General features: G+C 42.8%; 1 protein-coding gene and 1 long non-coding RNA gene across 5 annotated transcripts in view; one reads left to right on the plus strand and one right to left on the minus strand.

Moving 5' to 3' along the window:
* The window catches only part of LOC134549212 (uncharacterized), a 40,268-nt gene extending 35,328 nt beyond the window's left edge, over positions 1-4,940 (plus strand). The window contains exon 3 of the long non-coding RNA XR_010080027.1: positions 4,815-4,940. This is a non-coding gene — a long non-coding RNA (uncharacterized LOC134549212). The remainder of the gene's footprint in view (positions 1-4,814) is intronic.
* The window catches only part of STARD13 (StAR related lipid transfer domain containing 13), a 285,754-nt gene extending 280,151 nt beyond the window's left edge, over positions 1-5,603 (minus strand). For 2 of the 4 annotated variants that reach the window (XM_063394785.1, XM_063394782.1), the window contains exon 1: positions 4,696-4,834. The gene's annotated coding sequence lies outside the window, so the exon portion shown is untranslated. Of the gene's footprint in view, positions 1-4,695; positions 4,843-5,311 lie in introns of those variants that run through there. The other 2 variants (XM_063394783.1, XM_063394784.1) reach the window with 2 other exon arrangements.
* Positions 5,604-19,369: the final 13,766 nt, after the last annotated feature.

The raw sequence follows: 19,369 nt of genomic DNA on the forward strand, positions 1-19,369 counted from the left end.
CTTTATTCACAGAGGGACAGAGAGAAACCGCATCAATTTCTGGTTCTATATGATACGGAAACTGTTTTAAAAAGGTTGGGGTTTTTATGATGTCTAGATATGCCACTCAGACTCCTGTAATTTCAGGACATAATGCAGTGGCACTAAAGCATCTGCAGTTCAAATGTTGAAAAAGCCAGTTGTGGCTGTAAAGGTTTTGGGATCAACAGTGTTTGGGAACCCTCTAATTTTTCTGGATAGAGCCAGAGAGCTTGTGGTCTGGGTTGTGCAGTGGTGCACCTCCCTCCAGCCCTGAACATTCCTCTTACATGTGTGATCCCAAATGATGCCCCTGCCTTTGACATATGAATACAGTTGGTTTTTTTTCTGAGAACCCACAACCAGCAATTTAATTAAGGTAATTTAATTTGTCTTCAAAACAATGCGTTATGCATTAATTAAAGTAACTTAATTTGTCTTCAAAACAGAGTATTATTCATTTACCCTAAGGCATGAGACACATAGCACAAAGGGCAAAAAACATCAGAGGTACATGACTCTTACTCATACCCTCATCTTTCCCCTTGACAGCTTTTGTGCTTTCTCATTTTCAGCTTCAAGGAGCATTTGTGTTGTATTAGCACCAGTCTGTTTTTACAGCACTTTCCTTTGCCCTTAACTCCCTTCCTTTCACACATTGCTTCTGGACAGCTGCTCTCAGGTGACTCAAAGGCTCCAGTTTGGCAATGCTTTTGTGAAAGTATAGTGTGATACTTCTCAGTCCTGAAAAAACAGAGATATTAGCAGTGTTGTGACCAAGGTGTTATCTCGTAGGTCCACAGACCTCCTTCACTTTGTGGACTCTTTAGTATGTGCTCAGCTTCTCTTCACCTGCTTGATCATTTTCATAATCCCTGTTGACTAACTGCACAGCAAATATCCTCATCTCACTAATGCACATGTAGAAGCGGAATCTTCATCTTAAAAATAAAAATATCAGGCACATTTTTCTAGTTTCCTAGTGGAACTACTTGTTTCAAAATAACAGCCTGTGATACATACATATTATCAGCTACAAAATGCCACAGAATACTAAACAGTGATAAAAGGTAAGGTTTTATAAAGTTTTAAAGTTTTGATAAATAAAAAATAATAAAAATTTTGTAATTGGGCTGCATACATCATGTGAGTATTTTGTAAGGTAAAACTTATGCTCAAACAGATGGAATTTAGTAAGTTATTTTTGATTAATAGAGTGCTGTTGTTGAGAACGTGCCCACATAGCACAAAAATATCTGATATATAATGATAAAAAGTACTTCAAAAGAAACTATTTTAGCTACAGCTCAGCTGTCTTAGCCTCATCTAATCCCCACTTCAGTGGTAGATATGAACACACTTCATTCTAGGAACTTTGGAAAAACCAAAGAAGAACAGGCCTGTTGGTTTTGCTGGTGTGTTTATTTCTTGGTGATACTGAATGTTTAGAGATGTGTGCGTTCCTGGAAGTTCTCACAGCAGGTAGCATTTGTGATGAACTCCTTAAAATCTGAACATACCACGTTCTTGTTTGCCCTTCGGAGTACTAGGAAACAGCCTCACACCTGAGCCTATCCAGAGTTGTCCCCTTCAGACCCTTTTGTAGCTCTGGCAGTTCCAACTAGCTGTGATGAATTATTATTGGTAAAAATATCACAGAATTCAGTTCTTTAACTGCAGCAAGAGAGGTATAAACTGGATATTTCTGACCAGCAATATCAGTCAGAGCTTCCTCTCCCATTTGAAACAAGGCCAGGTAATGCCTTTGGGATGAATCCCAGGAGATAGGACAGAGCCTGCTGAGAGCCACACAAAACCTCTCCTCTGTAGTGCAGGAGCTCTGGACTGTCCTAGCGTGCAGAGCAGGGAAATCAAAACGGTCGCAAGGAAGCCCCACCTATAATACAAAATAATCCCATTAGTCTCTCCACGACAAAGACCTGGGAGTTATTTTGCTGGGTAGGTGGCCATGGGAACAGTGTGGTTATCATCACACAACAGAGACGGAAACCAGAACTTTCTCCAGGAATGGGGAAGCAGCTTCCAGGAGTATCACAGGGAGCAGCACTTTCACAGCAAGAAGCCAAGCTTCCTAAAACTATACCACCACTACAGAACCCCACAAACATAAAAAATTATCAAGGAAAACAAAATTTTTCTGAGCAGGAGGAAAGAAAATAAAGTGTAACACATACATTTGCTTTCTTGAGATGGATGTCAAAGGGTTAGACAAGGTATGAAGGCACGAAGCTGGATTTAGCTTCAACCCTGCATAGACTGGAGACACAAAGCTGAAGTTCGTGGAATAAAAGTGAGATTGCTCTGTTTAATCTTTGCTTTTGGAAGAAGCTGGAGGTGAAAGCACAACTGAGAGCTGGGAGGACCATCCTTCTGCTAGCAACACGCACAACTGCTGTAACTCTTTGTTTATCTCCTAGGCCAGCCTGGCAGAGATGGCAGCTGCCTGTACTGAACCACATTCCAACTCTGGTCACACTGGAATGAATCCAGGGTCATGTCACTGACTTCAATGAAGTTATTCTCTATTCATGCTTGCTAGCTGAGAATCTGGCCCATTCTATCTAGGCAGCAATATCTAATAGAGAAAATACTGCCAAATTAAGGGAACAAGAAGAACCAAACTATGTGACACGAAGAGGAAACATTTTACATTATAAGGATTGTAGAGACCCTTTAGTTTAAGGACTTTGTCAGCATGTAAAGGACAGTCTGCTGAAATGCGTTTCTATATATGCCTAGATTTTCAGCCTCATTTGCTATTTTAGAAAGTGAAAAGAAAATGTATTGATTTTAACATTATCGAAATAAAAATGCTGCAGTTTGTTCAACACAGAACACTAATTCATCGTACACCTATGAGCAGGACTCTTCTGTTTAGGATTTCCTCCACATCAATAAGAAGGCCCCTCTGGCCTGAAAATATGTTGAGTTTCATGATTTTCTCTGTGGGAGCACTTTTCTGTTGGTGCCAAATTCAGTTTTGGGAAAAATGCTGTGTTTTGCTCTGCTGGGTAAACCCAGGTTGTCCCTGCTCTAGTGACCAACAAAAGATAGAGAAAAGGAATCACTGTAAGGAAGATTTATCATCATTGCATGATTTCCAATAAGTTCAGATTAATTCTCAGCAGGGCTTGGTGATACAGTATATCTGACTTTAGAGAAGCCAGTGGTGTAACAAAAACCCTGCAACCAATGATGGAAGAGTAGTAAAAAGTTATAGGTTTACTCCAGTAGTTCATTTGTTGAAGAAATACTGACATTTACTTTTTTGCAGGTAATGGATGGAATTGCCTCACTGCCTGTTGTACTAAGTTGGTCTCATCCCATGTTATGTGCTCTGACTAATGCAGCAGAAATGCACTTGTATGCCCACACCTCATCTGGATGCTGTTTGTGTTGCTGCGTGATCTGGAGGCACCCAGATGGAGAATGAGTGGTGATGGATCCACCAGGGATGGGGTTTCTGCTATTCCTAGTTAGCAGTAACATGCCACTTACCCACAATTTTCACTCAGCCTATGGATTTCACCTGGACTTACCAGAATATAAATTTATAAACTGATGCAACACCCTTGCCAAGAAAGAGAAACATGAGGAAGAGAAACATTCCTGCTTACTAAGGAAAATGTATGCTAAATTGAGAAAGGAGTTGGAAAGTTTGGGGTAGCTAGAAAGAGCTGTGGAACAGACAGGATTTAAGACAACTTTTTTCATTTTTTATTTCTTTTTAATTTTTTTTTCAGAGCATGTTATTTGAGAGCTTGCACTAACATCAAAGTGAATCAAGAAAAGTTGTTGCATGTGGCTCTTTTCATACAAGATTGTAGATAAAATAACACTCTAGGATGGCAGGGGTCATTTTAGACCATCCTGGACAGTTCCCATTAGGAAGTGAAAATATCACAAGCCTGGAGTAGCAAAGTGCCTGCTCAGGTTTGGACTCTTGGTCTGGATATCAACCCTTAGAGCTCTCCCACAGAAATTAATTTCATTAATCCTACGCAAGAAAGAGCAGGTTATTAATGTTTCAGCTACAGAAATGATCCTGCTGTGCTAGTGCAATGTATCTGTTAGAATTAGTTCTGCAAATCTGCATCACAATGGACAATATTCTCTCCAACTAATTTCCTGCAATCATCATTAATTGGCCAGCTTTCCAACACCTGGTACCAACAGATTTTTCATCCAGCAAGTGCAGTGCCACACAATGGTAACAGCAGGTTTTTTACCTAATCCCTCTCCACACACAGGCAAACATCAAATGTGCCTGTAACAAAGACACATAGACCAGCCTGACATTTGCTGATAACTCCCAGGAGATTCTCCCTCAGTACAACTAGTCCTGCTCAAACAGATTTTCCAGTGGAAAAGATGATTTGAAATTATTTCCCAACTAGAATAATTGCACTCATTTGAAAAGAACATCCTTCTCTTCCTCACTGTACACATATATTAGTCCAGCTGTAAATGCAGCTAACACTTTGTGAAGTTTTCCAAAGCAATAATTATTTCATCTTAGGAGAATTCACAACAGCTTGCTCGATAATGAAGTTATGCAGATATATATACTTCATGCAAAGTTGCACACGCACGCACACACAAAATAAAAATAATTTAAAAAGGAGGCATTTAAAACTGCTTTTAAATTCCACTCACAGTTTTGAAGTTCAAACATAAAACTTCTTGCCTTGTAGCTCCAAGCTGTCTGTAAAGATAACACAGTCCATCAGATATCCTGGGTTTGTTTTCTTGCATAAAAATATCATCTGTCACAGGCACAGGAGCTGACTTCAAGGACCAGCCCCTTCAGCGGAGCACACCAATCGGGAGACCCCGGGAGCACATGAGGAATGCTGCCTGCCCGCACGCCGGTCACGGCCACGGGCAGCATCTGCTCTGCGGGACGCGGCTGCCAGAGGAGCGCGGTGTCCCCGGAGCCCCGCGCCGGGGCTGCGCCGCTGTCCCCCCACACCGAGCACCGCAGCACCGCTGCTCCTGCTGCACCAGCGCACGGACACCGGAGCCTGAGGCCAGGCGCTGTGCCTTGCCCCTTCTGGCGTTATGCTTTAGCGTTTCAATAAAAATAACCTCGTTTATCATTATATTGAATGCTTCTTCTCTTTTTCGCTCAGTTGCTATTCTAACCCCATTTAGAGCGTTATATCCCAAACCTTATCCCTGGAAAACCATGCCTGTGGAAAAGTCCTGGGCATTGAAAGCCCCTCATATCCGGGGGGCTGGCAGTGCTCCTAACCCTTTGGGCCAGCCTCACCTGGGATTTTCTCCCTTTCCTGATGGCACAGGGCTGCCTGCCCAAGGCTCCCTGCTGCTCCTGCCTCTGCCACAGCTGCCCGGTTGTTCCATGCTGTCCCCACACGCAGCTTTGCTCCCTGCCTGTCCGCCAGAGAGGTCATTTTCTTCTTGCATTCTTGGTGAATGGTCGAACTTGGTGACACTTAAATGCAAACCGCGTAGAAATCGAGTTTAGGGACACGGACCCCGGCGTCCCTGGGTGCCCAGCCCTGGCACATGCCGGGCTGAGCGGGACCGCGTTAGCGCGTCTGCTGAGGCGGGTCGGGAGCGCAGCAGGAACGCAGCGCTCAGAGCCAAAACTCAGAGCATATACAGGTGAGCGTGCTGAACTAACATCTGTAGGTCTGTTTTCACTCCTGGAAGGGCAAGTCACAACATGCTGGGAAGGGAAACCAGTAAACACAGTGCGAAAGCCGTGCCCGTTCCAGCTGAAGTCAGAGACCTAAAGGCCTTCCCCCCTCACACCTCTCGTAACCTCAGTGCTGGCTTTACCAACTCAGAGCAGCAGCTTTACTTGATCAGCCTGACTGTTGCATTCAGGGTGCAGGCTAGAGTGGGCTGGCCGTAATAAATACTGCTGTCTCTACTCTGTGAATAACTTGGTGATTTAATTAAATCAATTTTGCTTCTAATTTCTAGTTTAGCAGATTGGTAATTCACTAAAGGATCATTTTACAATGTTTTCCCATGGTGGATTAACCACGCTGGTTAAAAACCTAGACAAAGCTCCATTTTCCACCCTCAGAAGCCACTGGTTTCTCAGAGCAAAAATTCCCACAGAATGTCGCTGAGACAGGACGGACTTTGGTCAGTGAAATAAGTTCCCGCCGGATTCAGGGTGGAATTTCCCATTTCCAGAGGGTAAGGCCAGCACACCCCAAGCAGGAAATAACTCTGCCTTAGCACGAGCCAAGATCCTCGCTGGAAGTGCTTCCTTTCATCGGCCGCCGGTGGGGCGGGGAGGAGCCAAAGGGACCGTCTTTGCCTTGTGGAAGGGCTTTAGCAAATCTGCAACAAGGAGCACACCCGCTCCCTGTTCCCAGTTCCCAGCCGGGAACATTTTGTTCAGAGGTTTCCGAGCTGGGAGCAGCTGGGGCAAGGCTGGCCGGAGGTTTTCCTGCCTGATCCTGATCCCGGTTCCGCACCCAGGGCTGGGCAGAGGGGTGGAGTTGGGTCAGCCTGCCTGGCTGTACCTGGGGCTGGGACAAACCTTCGGCCTTTTTTGCTGCTGAGGAAGATGCACTCTCTGGCAGCAGTGGGAGAGGCAGAAGAAAAAAAATGTTGAGCCTTGTAAAACGGGTATTTCTACTGTGTCTGAGGCCTTGCTGGGGTGATGCAGGAGAACCTGAGCAGAAACCTTCCTCTTCAGCCGGGGCAGAGACCTGTTCAGAGGCTCTCTGGCTATCTCAAGCTTTCAAAGGGTCTTTCTTCAATTTTCATGTTTTGGTCCTACACGAGGTCAAAACTCCCAAGGAGACAGTTTTGCCCTGTCCAGACCCATGCCCACATGGCAGTGACAAGCACTGGCACATGGGGGAGCTGCCTGAGCACTCTGCCTGTGGGTACCTGCTGTGGCTGCAGAGGGGGTGGCACACGTGGCCCAAATTTGCGTTGGGCCTGGGAAACTCAGTCTGATAGATGGTGTTTAACATACAGCCAAGCCAGGTTTTGAAAGCTAAGCATGCACACACATAAATGGCTGAGATTTAATAAGTCACCTTACCGCAGCAGTGAGAGATGGACAGTCCTGACATCTCTCTCAGCCTATTTACTTATCAGCACTTTCTTCCCTGCACAATAGGTGTGCCATCTATTAATTCCCAGCTGTATTGCATCCTACTGAACTGTCCTTTTCCTTTACTCCCAGCATGTATTTTTTTTCCTACTCCTTTTAGTCCTGATATGTCTGACTCTGTCCTACCAAATTCTATCCTTGGTATTTACAGCCTGCAAATATTTGTCGGTTTATCACATTGCCTCTGAGCTGCCACTTCACCAAGGCCTATTTATGTTTTTCCTCATGAATCAGTTCCTCCAGACCCGCTATTTTTTCCTGCTCTTTCCTATAGAGTTTGGAGATTTTGTTTGGTTTTGAAAGAGCAGAGGGAAGTTTAATTCTTTTCTTTAAAGAATGGCAATAGCTGGATGAAATTAAACACATATTAAGAAGAGTTTCAGGCAAACTTGCATTTGGGATGGCCAGTTCTAAACTTCATAATTGTTCCCTCTTATTTGTCACATTTGTTTGGATCACTAGTGTTTTATGCTGCAAACCTTTGCATCCCCTTTTATCAAACACACTAATATGTAATTCACTGTCCTGGGTAAATTCATTGACTTGCATGAAGCCCCCTGGACAAGCAGGTATGTGTGTGGGCAAACACTTGTGTGACTGCAGTCTCAGGATGAGACCTTCAACAATACCTAGGAATCCAACCTGCACCATTGCCAGAAAGGTGGGGTCTTGCTGCAGCCAAAATGCAGAGCCCAGGAGGAACTTCAGCCTTGCATGAAATACCAGTGACAGGTGGCTACTGGGTCAGTGGTCACTGAGAAGGTCACATTGGTACCTGTCTCTGTCTCTATATCTCCCCTGCATTACCCCAAGGCCAAAGTGCAAACAGGCCTCTGAGTAAAGAGAAATCTGTTGCAACATCGTGTGAATACAACAAGTCTCTCCAACCTTTGCCACCAGACGCTGCCTGGTTGCCTTCGGCACAAATTGTACTTTGCTGGATCCCACTGGAATCTCACTATGCTTACTAAGACTTAGTGGGAGCTGAAGGAGAAAAAAATGATCTCCAGAGAGTTTAAATAAGGTTTGATTACTCATGAGAGCAGCAGGGGAATGGTAAAATTCTCCTGGATTTGTTGTGAGCCACTGGCATTGCACCAGACTGCTGTTTCCCAGCCACTCTCTTTTCTTGGATGCCTTTAAATCCAGACTGTAACTTTAGATATGTGAAATTCTGCATAGATGATGAAGAATCAGAGGACCATACAGGGCTGCCCTCCATCTGGTGTATTTTGGATACTTTAAGGAAGTCTGACTCCTTACAGATCCTGGAAAAAAAGGTTAAATCATGCACCTTTTGTATATGTCTCTCCACCACGGACTATTCCCTGTGGACTCTGCCTGCAATGCATCAGCCAGAGAGAACAACGTCTGTAATTTTAGTTCAGGTATATATGGGTTTATTTTTATTCACATGAGCTACAGCAAGCCATAGCAGGGCTACAGATACCACTTCAGCTGCAGTGTTTCCATGAAGGCTGATTTACTACTCAAAAGCAAACAAAAGCAACCTAAAAACTGACAAGATAAAGACAACTAAATAAGTGTTTAACAATGATACCTACTTGTCTTTGCAATAGTTTTCATGGTCTTTTGGTTTAGGCCTGTTTTATGGTCATTTTAATTTCATGAAATGTGTGGCATGCTGTCAGTATTTATTTCAGCTCTTGAAATAACTGATAAGCAAGGTTTTATCAAAAATGTCATAGCAAGGATTTTTAAATAAATACCTGACTTGAATTCAATCCTATCATGTTGCCCTAGAATGATTTCTTAAGAGTGTGAAAATGGGAAAAACTAATTCCTATCTAAAATTCTTCGTAACTTACACCAAGAAAAGGCAAGAATGCCTTCCAGCTGGTTTGATTAACAGCTAATATGTCATATAATTATATCAGCATAACAAATATGTTTCATTTTTCACTAGATAATTTTAGTTAGTAGCTAGAAGCATCACCCACGTCAGAAATTCATTTTAAAAAATAAATATAATTAACTGCTGAACTGCATTTCCCTCCCAGAAAGTAAGGTCAAAGTTCTGGTTTAAAAGATTTTGCCCAGTAAAATTAGCAGTTTTCAGCTGCATAAAACCAGCACTTTGAGGATGAATCCAAATATTCTAGACTGAACTTCTGATGGAAACTGTTTATATGAATCAGCTCAACAGGCTCCCCTCAACAACAGAGCACTTGTAACTGTGATAGCACCGTCCACTTTTCATTAATATGCAGCTATCAGTGTGGTGAGTCACACTGTAAAGCATTTAACAACTGTTCTCATAAATACCATACACCATCTGGTAACTGAATCAAAAGGTGATGGGACAGTTTTACTTTGGAGTAGAAAGGTCTGCTTTAAATTTGCACCAATAGTCTCAGGGTGCACAGATATTATAAAAAAATAATATAGAAACATGTCATCCCACCCAATTCCCCAAAGTACAGCTGAGAATGAAAAAAAAAATTATTCAGTGGGATATTTTGACATTGTCCTGTTTGTTCTCATTGCAAGTCAGAATTACAGGACTTGAAATTTTCATTATTCATATCAAAAGACACCAATTTTTTTTTTTTAATATTCTTAGGGAAGATGTCTACGTTAGGTTTTTTACTAAGTTATATTGAAATGAAGTGTTCTGAAATGCCCAAAATAAAAAAAAAAAGTTTTCTTCTGAATTTGCTGGAGTGACATAAAATACTTTGCTTCATAGCAATTCAGTTTGAGATTTCCACTTGGTGACAACATCACCTCATCTTGCAGGAATGCTGGCTCCTGCCATCATCCCATCACTCAGGCTGGACACTGATTAAGTCACACAAGAAGGCCTGGAAGTCCCCTGATGCAGCTCACTCAATGACAAAGCATGGGAGAGGTAACAAGAGGAGGCTTTGGACATTATCATTATTTGGACATTATTTGGGCATTGGCAAACACTGCACAGTTGGAATTCAATTTCTATATAACTCAGATAACTCAGACTGCTGAGGTTTATTGCCCTGACATAGAAGTTAAGGGCATTTTGGTTGGAAAGGGTTTGAATGCTTATAAGATGTATTAATTAGTCTAATGAAATGTACTTGCCAGAACACACTTCTCCCCTGCTACCCATACATTTTTCAGTTCCCATTTCTCAGAGATAAACCAATTATTATCTAACCCCTTTCATTGAAGCTGCTTTCAGTCAATTATAGAGTGTGAACTTAAACTGGCTGCACTCCAGAGGTTGTAGTGGGAGGGAAGGAACTGTGGAAGTAATGGAGGGACTGAACGTGACTTGAATATCCCGTGGGGAGCTGGAGGTGAAGATATACTATCGTGTATGGGCCCAAAGGAGTAGACATGCAAGAGGTAAGCAGGAACAAATCAATATTTAGACTATAAAAATAAAATCCTACCAAATTATGTATATCTCCTTTTCTCAAGTGAATGTTAGAAAAAAGCTATTCAGAGGTTTCTCTGGGCACAGTTTCAGAACAAGAGACACAAACTCCCAGGGGAGGGAAACTTATGTGTAATTTACGTCTGTCTCGCTCTGGGGTAACTGTGCCCCTGGAAGACCCAGTGTTGCCTTCTAAATGCAAGCACAAAACTCTACCTTCTAAATGTTCCTGTTTCTCCACCCCCACCCTGTCAGCTGGCCACAGCACTATCCCATTTCTGAACACCAGTTTCACAAAGTACTTCACAGGCATAACCAAAAGCCTTCCACATTCCCCATACAGAAATGCTGGCCTTCAGGGGCTGACAGCATCAGCTTTGACCTATTTTGCAAGGCACTGGCAAAAGTTTTAAAAAGGAATACCGAAGTATTGAAAACTCTCAGTGAACCTTGCAAAGAAATACAAAATTGAAACAACTTCCCTCCAATTGTGGCAAATGCTCCGTTGCTGGTGATCTTTCTTTAATTATAAAACTGCAGGGAACAACACTCATGTGTGTCTATTTTCTGCCCTGTTTTTGATGGTTGTCCTTTTCTGATTCACCAAAGCAGCTGTGTGCATTCTGGTGTATTTGAGACTGGTGGCAATAGCAGTAAGAATTCATACAATGTCTAAGAGATCATCACATGGAACTATGAACAAGAAGGAGAGCCCTTTCATTCTCAGATAATTTTTGCACAGGGTAAAGCTCTCAGAAATTGAAGTGGAAGAAGATTAAGAAGAGAAAGATACCCTGTTTCTTCCTAGTCTAATCACAATAGTTATATTGAAAGCAGAGGTGAGATAAAGTGACTGGCATGAGATCTACCAGAGCAGGGCCCCAGCCTGTGTGGGGTACATACTTCAGCACCTCTGGAGGGCTCATACCATTATTCTTTATATGCTACGATATATTATTATTCATTATTCCATTCAATGTAGCATTCCTGTTTGTTGGAGCAGTTTCTTTATCTAGCGTAAATGTTCTGGAAATGATTGTATTTTAAAAAGTCACTTGAACCAATTTGGTTTATGAAGTTGTGCTTCCATTCATCTCCTCCTTGATCATCTCTGTGTTAAAGCAAATGAGTCACAGCAAGCAAGACAGTTCTCTGTCATGCCTCCACACACCAGTTCCAGCACAACAGAACAACTCTGACTCCTCAAACTCCCACCTAAACCTTCCCAGGGATAGACTTTTGGCTTGGTGCTCAGGTTTCTAGAACTCACAGAGCAAGAGTAGAGTTGTGGTCTGAAGTTTCATCACTGAGCCCTGGGTTGCAGCCTGTGTGCTCCCTGAGCAGCAAAGCCCCCAGCCACATATCTTTGTTCTTAGATCTGAACTTCTAATGCTGTCAGAATCAAACAGAATTCAGAATTCTGGAATCTCTCTGTAACATTAAGATCTCCTTGTTCTACAAGTGTATTAAAAACACTGAATGTGCCAGATCAGGCTCAGTCTCAGCACCAGTGTGCATATTGTGAGAAACACGTGTCCTTGCCATGCTCTGGGCAGAGCTGAACTGCTTCTGCCTTTGATCCAAGCAAAAGAAGGGAAAGTGGATGCCTTAGGAGCATGCCAGCTATAAGTTTATGTATTATGCTTGCCAAGATTGTATGGCTTTCTGCTTTTGGCACAAAACTGTGGCATCCTTTTCTCTTTTTGGCAAGTGGACACATCTTGGCACTGTCACATTTCTGGCTTGTGTGTGCTTGCAATATTCATGGAAAAGGTACTGTCCCAACACTTCACATGACTCTTGCAGGAATAATAATCCTTTTTTTTTTTTTTTTTCTTTTTTTTTTTTTTTTTTTCTTTTTTTTTTCTTTTTTTTTTCTTTTTTTTTTCTTTTTTTTTTTTCCCAGAGGAGCATTCTTAGGAACATATCATAAGGTCACAGAAACATTGTTTGGGAGGAACTTCTGGGCTTCACCCTGCAGCTCTATTGCCAGCACTTAGTCAGGTCAGCCATGCTTTTTCTAATTGAGTTTTCAGGACCCATTCCAAGGTTAAAGATTCTACCACCACTCTCATCAGGCTCTCAAACTGTTTCCCAGTCTCTCTCCTGAAACTCTCAGGACACAATCTGTGGCCATTGCCTCTTCTGCAACTGGGCATCTTCCGCTTCCAAGAAATCCTTGATTCAGTAGTTTTTGTAATAGCCATTGGCATAGCTGTGGGCTGCTATTTCATCACTTCCTGGTGTCCTTTTCACCCTAGACACCTCAGCATCTCCTTCAGGTAATGGGCTTTAGGCCCAAAGCTGGACACTGCTCCAGGTGGGCCAATGCCAAGCAGAGGGGATAGTAACAGTCCTTGCTATGCTGGCTTTGGTCCCAGCAATGGAGCTGAGGAAGCAGTCTTCTTCCTCTGTGATGGAAGGTCAGGCTGGATCATATTTAACCTGGCACCTGGGTCCTTAGGTTCTTTTCAGCGGGGCCAGCCTGACTCAGCCAGCTGTTTCCACTCCGCTCTGGTGCAGGGGTTATTCTGCCACACACACCGGGCTTTGCCCTTTTCTTTGCCGAAGGGAAAGTGGAATGACCTCTCAAGGCTCTCAAGATCATGTTGAACTGAAGCACAGGAGTTGACTACCAGCTTTTTTGCTTCACCTTCATCTAGTGTATTGTGAAGTTTTCTGTTTGTCATTTCAGAGACAACTTTCAGTATTTAACCTGTGGTGCCACCCACAGACCTCAACTAGAATTATGGAGGCTTCATGCCTCTGTAAAAGTGGCAAAACTGAGCTATTTTGTCTTAGAAATACAGAATAGTTCAGATTGGAAGCTCATCTAGTCCAACCACCCTGCAGTGAGCAGGGACATCTTCAACTAGGTCAGGTTGCTCAGAGCTTTATCCAGCCTGGCCTTGAATGTTTACAGGAATCTGAAGGATTTGCATTCAGGAAGAGAAACAGAAGAAAGTACTTAGAGAAGTGAATGAGGGCTCCTGAGGTGAGTTTTTGTTGATATTCCACATTCAGGGACAGTCAAGGTCATAGAATCACAGAATCACAGAATCATAGAATCACAGAATCATAGAATGTCTTGGGTTGGAAAGGGCCTTAAAGATAATCTAGTTGCACCCTCCCTGCCATAGGCAGTGTCACTACACCAGGTTGCTCAAAGCCTCATCCAACATGGCATTGAACACCACATCCACAACTTCTCTAGGCAACCTGCTCCAGTGACTCACCACCCTCACAGTGAAGAATTTCTTCCTACCATCTAATCCAAAGCTACTCTCTTTCATCTTGAAGCCATTCTGCATCATCCTGGAAGAAATATCTCTCCATCTTTCTTCTAAGCTCCCTTCAGATGCTGGAAGGTCACAATTAAGTCACTCCAAAGCCTTCTCTTTTCCAGGCTGAACAATCCCAATTCTCTCAGCTCTTCCGCATAGGAGAGGTGCTCCACTTCTCTAATTATCTTGGTGGCCTCCTCTGGACTTGCTCCAACAGGTCAATTCTTCCTGTGCTGGGGTCCTCAGAGCTGGATGCAGCACTGCAAAGTGGAGCACTACAAAGTGGAGTAGAGGGGCAGAATCCCCTCCCTCACTCTGCTGGCTTCACTTCTTTTGGTGCAGCCTGGGACATGATTGGCATTTTGGGATGCAATCACACACTTTGCTGGCTCATGTCCAGGCCCTCATTCCCCAGCACCCCCAAGTACTTCATGGCAGGGCTGCTCTGCATCTGTTCATCCCCCAGCTTGTGTTGCTACCAGGGCTTGCCCCAACCCACATGCAGCACCTTGCACTTGGTCTTGCTGAGCCTCACAAGGTTCCCATGGGCTTATCCAGCTTATCCAGGTCCCTCTGGATGGCATTCCATCCCTCAGGTGTGTCAAGTGCTCAGCTTGGTACCATCTGCAAATTTGCTGAAGGTACACGCAGGTCATTTGAGTGTTCTTGTGCATGTTTATATGCTTGAATGCTGTAGCCTTTTTTTATTAATTATAACCCTATTCTGAAATTTGGCAGGATGCATTAAAATTCCTGATACATTATTTGAAGTTTACAATCACACTGAACCACTTAATTGCTAATATACACTCAAATTTTCTTTCAATTCTATTTTCAATATTATTACTACAGGATGCTTTAGTCAGTATAGTAGCATCTATGGAATTCAATAGATTGAAAAATAGAATTGACCTTGCCATTAATGCTGTCTGTCCTAGCAAGTAGGGAATATATTGTTCACAGCTCTTTCCAATGTCCTCACATAATAAGATCACAGAAAATACAAGCAAATTTTCCTTTAGCTAGAGAGAACATTTCAAGAGAAGATGGCAAATGCTGTCACATTGGTGTTAAAATCAGACTGTGGTGGTCATAAGAATAAGAAATTCTATTGAGTGAAAGAGGGAAAAGCTGCTTTGTTTTTAACACATCCTTTTCTATTTTCCAGGATGCTGAAGCAAGCCCAAACTCTCTCTATATTTCTTTGCAGCAAAGTTGGCAGTAATGGCTTCTGCAGAAAATTTTAACTGTAGAAGACCTTGTACCAAACTTGTACAAATCAGTACTATTTTTATTTTCCATGCATATGAATTACTGGTGCATGCAGTGGTGACAACAGCATTTCAATGTGTGCCTCACTTCAGCAAAGTGATACCAAAATACTCAAGAAATATCTAAAGTTGGGCACACAGAATTTGTTATAAAACATAGAATTTGTTATAAAACAGAGCACTAAGAGGATCACTCAACATGAAAAGGAGAGAACATTTTGAAAGAAAACCAGAAATAACATGCATTGGGTTTCTATATTTCAGTATGTAGCTTGAAACTGAAGATCAGTGGCCTTATTACAGTACAGTTGAGAGCTCTCAGCAATGTGTTTTCTCTTGTGCAGAATAACACCTTTCAGACACAGCCTATTACTTGTAGTAAGGAAGATGTACAAAGAGGGGTTGCTCAGAGAAATGTGGAGTGAGAGATGTTCAGTTCTCACTCAGGTACACAATGAGCAGCAATCACAGCAGCCTGCTCTGTAATCCCATTGCGTTTGTTAATGACAAGATTGCTTCATCCTCCAGTCTCTTGAAATAGCCTCCTACCAACTCATTGTAATATGACCCATCTACTAGATTTGCAGAAAAAGGAGATGTTCCTTCATCTTTAAACACAATCCCAGAGCCACTGTCCGTGTTTAATCCCTCTCTTGATCTCTGAGATATTACCTTTGTACGATTTCTAGAGTTCTGGTACTAGGTCTGTATATACAGTAGCAAAGGACCTTTGAGACATCACAGATTCTTTAATGGGTCATCCTTATAGCCAAGAAGTCCTTGGAGAAAAGACAATGGATAAGTGGGAAATGCATGAAGCAAAATACAGGGTCCAGCTTGGGTAAAAAAGATGAATATTCTGTTATAAATGGGATGTATCCCACCAGTATGTGACAAGGCCAAAGTATTTCATTTAGGTGAGGAGTGGTGAGCTCAGCTTTAAACGGGGATGGAAAGAGATAGCTAAATCCTTAGTCTACAGAAAACGTCTTCTGAGTCTTCTTCTTTTCCCTCTGGAGAATTACAGACATGAAGGAAGCATTCAGCCCAGATTTTATGACATCTGCTCAAGAGAATGTCTTTTGATGAGGCACCAAGAAGAGATGTCACTGTATCACAAGACATTCCGATCCTGTGAGTGTGCAGCATTTAACCTTTTCTTACACAGGGAAGCACATCCCTGGAGATGCTGTTCTCACCAGGAATCTCTTCTCATATAAGCAGGTGTGCAACCACCAGCAGTGCTGCTTAGCTTAGCTTATCCTTTGTAGCAGAAGGCCGAGAGAAAGCCTCAGGCACAAGTGTTGGCCTTTGAATAATTTGCCATAAGTACAAGAGCACCACCTTGTGATCCCTGAATGCCAGGATGCCAGCTGGAGGAGGAGGATGGCAGCAGTGGGCTCCTGCCACCCCCAAGAGTCCTCTGTGCTCGGGACAGCCATCACCATGCAAACCTGGATGCGCTCCCTCTTCATTGCCTCGGCAATGTGAAAGACCACAGAGACAAAAGTGCAACAACTTACCACTGATATTTGACCTGGGAGAAGATGTAGCCATGCTAACATTTCCTGGTGTGCACGTCTGGGAGAAGAACAACTTCCAGTGCAAGCAGTGTTGTACATCCACCCAAAAGGATGTGTCAGCAGCAGTGATAAATCACCTGGCTGCACCTACAGCCACCAACCAAATGCCCATGCAGCACAACAGGGTGCAAGATTGCTTAAGCTGGGCTGCTGTAAACCAGGCAAAATCCTAGGCTATGGCAACAGATTTATTTTTCTGGGTTTTGTAGTGCTAGCACTGGTTAGACAGCACAGCCTTGCTCTGCATAGATGATCAGCCTTTGTCTTTTGCCCTGTCTTCAGTAGGACCATTAAAATGTCCAGCCCCAAGCCACAGTTCCAGCTCTTAATGAAAAGACTCCATTTCAGACAAAAAAGAAAGCTATTTTCCAATTTTTAGAAATCAGCACATTCACTCAGAGATGCCTTTCTTGTTATATCTAAATTTCCATTGGTGTGGGGAATTTTAAAAAAGTTTGTACAAGCTGAGGGTGTTTGTCTGGCAAATAAGGTGTAAAGCTCATATATATAAAATGCAAAACAGTGCCTAGATGTTATCTGAAACAATGTTCTGGGACAACAAAAATCTGGCCTCAGATTCATGTTTGCAAAAAGTTGGCAAAGCAACTTCAGAAGTCCTGAGATACTGTCCAGAAATTGTAATTTTTTTAATGTATAGGTGTGGTCAAATCAAAGGAAAGCACTTTGGAAGTGCTGGAATAATTCAAGTCTTGTTCTGGTAATTATGTTAAGAAAATGAAGGAATCTACAAAATCCAAAACATCACCTCCAACTCATTTACACAGAAAAATCGGAAACCACTTGAATCCTTGCCATATAATTGAAACAAGATGTTTGCATAAATTCAAATAGTTAGGAAAAGTTTCCAAAATCCTTTAGGTGCCTATGGCATAGCTCAAGCAGAATTGAGATGCCTGCATTCAGGGGAGTGAGTCATAACAATTCTGCCTGTGGCAAGCATACCTGAAAGGCACCTAAGCTGTCATCAGTAAAGTTATTTAGGCACCTAAAGTGTACTTCTAATGTGTATTCCCAGAGGCCTTCTTATCTTGAACCAGATGGGTGTCTCAGCAGATATTTTGTTTCACGGTGTGTTTAGGCATTCTCTAACTATTTGGTGGGCTGCCTGGAATCCTTTGTTTATTAGGGATGGTTACACAACACCCAGCCCGTGCCAACACCACTGAGCTCAGCACAATGCAGGGAGTTCATGTGCCTGCTGCTATCTCAAAGTCATCCGAATGAGCACCCCTGTGAAATGGTGTCCATCATCTGCGCTACGTGTAACGTGAGGAACGGTACCATTACTGTAGGCACCTTCTTTTAACACAGTTATTCATACACAAGCAGCAACTGAAGTGGCTGCAGGTTTTTAGAGCTATAAACCTCTCTCACTCACCTGTCAGAAGCCCTGGGACAGGGAGAGGGAGCTTCAGACTCATCTCGTGTTTCAGCATTTTCTCTGCATCCCTTTGCTCGGCATCCTGGCTGTTGTACGTCCCACAGTCTGGTGCCTAACTCTTCCTCAGCTGTATAAGATAAGTAAGGTGAATAATTCAGAACTGCAAATTTCTGTGCCTCTGAAGTGGCACTGGAAAGTCAGGTTGGATGTCATCATGCCAGGGTCCCTGTGTATCTGGGCTTTGGTGACTTTTCATCCTAACATATGTGAGTACAAATCCAGATTCTGGCATCCACTTTTCCAGAAATGCTAAATAAAGGCAAGACTGGCCTTGTACTGCCATTCATTACCTGAGATAGTTCTGGAGGCCTTATAGAGCAGTATGCATGACATTTCATGATCAAAGAAATAATCTGAAGCTTTAAGTTATTACCATTAACTCCCCCGCCCCTGAAAAAAAAAAAAAATAAGCCTGCTTTTGAAGGATACCCCTTTTAAAACTAAAAGACTCTAAATGGAGCACCCTAGATCACAGCAATCTTCCCAAGTATTCCTTCTGCTATATAGCACAATGCCCTCATGAGTCTGAAATCATTACTGGGATGTTTTTAGACATTAGGCAGCATGGCAGTACTCTCTGTAAATGAGAAGTGTTTTACTTATAGTGCAGCAAAACAGGAGCTGTAATGGTGAGGACCAAACCTTGTATGTCGGTATCTCAGTACTGTGGCTGCGAAGGACCAAGGGGACTTGTCACTCTGCAGACCCACAGTGAGTGTTAGAAGAAGCTGAAGGAGAGAAAGAATGGCCAGTTTGCATCTGTCATCTGACAACCTTAGGACTGATTTTTTTTTTCCCTTTCAGAATTAAGATAACAGCTTCTGGAAGAATGTGACCAGAAGTGTGATTAAAATAGCACATCCATAACAAAAATAGTATCTCCATAACAAACAGTTCTGAATGTTGTGAATAAATATGTTCACATCAGTTGGCAGAATTTTTTCTTTACATGAAAACACTTGAAAATTACTGTGCCCCAAAACATAAGCTATGGAAAATGTTCCTTTGTTTGACAGACAGTAAAATGAAGGTCATTATTTCTTTAGGTATCTACTATATTGGTGCTGCTCCCTCTTCACTTTTTTCCCTCTGTTTGTTTTGGGGCATTTCCCTACTATGGGCCACCCCAGTGCTATCAAAACCACCCAGTGGCAGCCGTCCAGCAGCCTCTTTCACCTTCTCACAAAACCCACGGTCCTGACCACTTGCTGCTCGGGACAATCAGGCACCACCCCGTCCTCCT

The sequence above is a fragment of the Prinia subflava genome, chromosome 3 (genome assembly GCF_021018805.1).
Source record: "Prinia subflava isolate CZ2003 ecotype Zambia chromosome 3, Cam_Psub_1.2, whole genome shotgun sequence".
Lineage (NCBI taxonomy): Eukaryota > Metazoa > Chordata > Aves > Passeriformes > Cisticolidae > Prinia > Prinia subflava.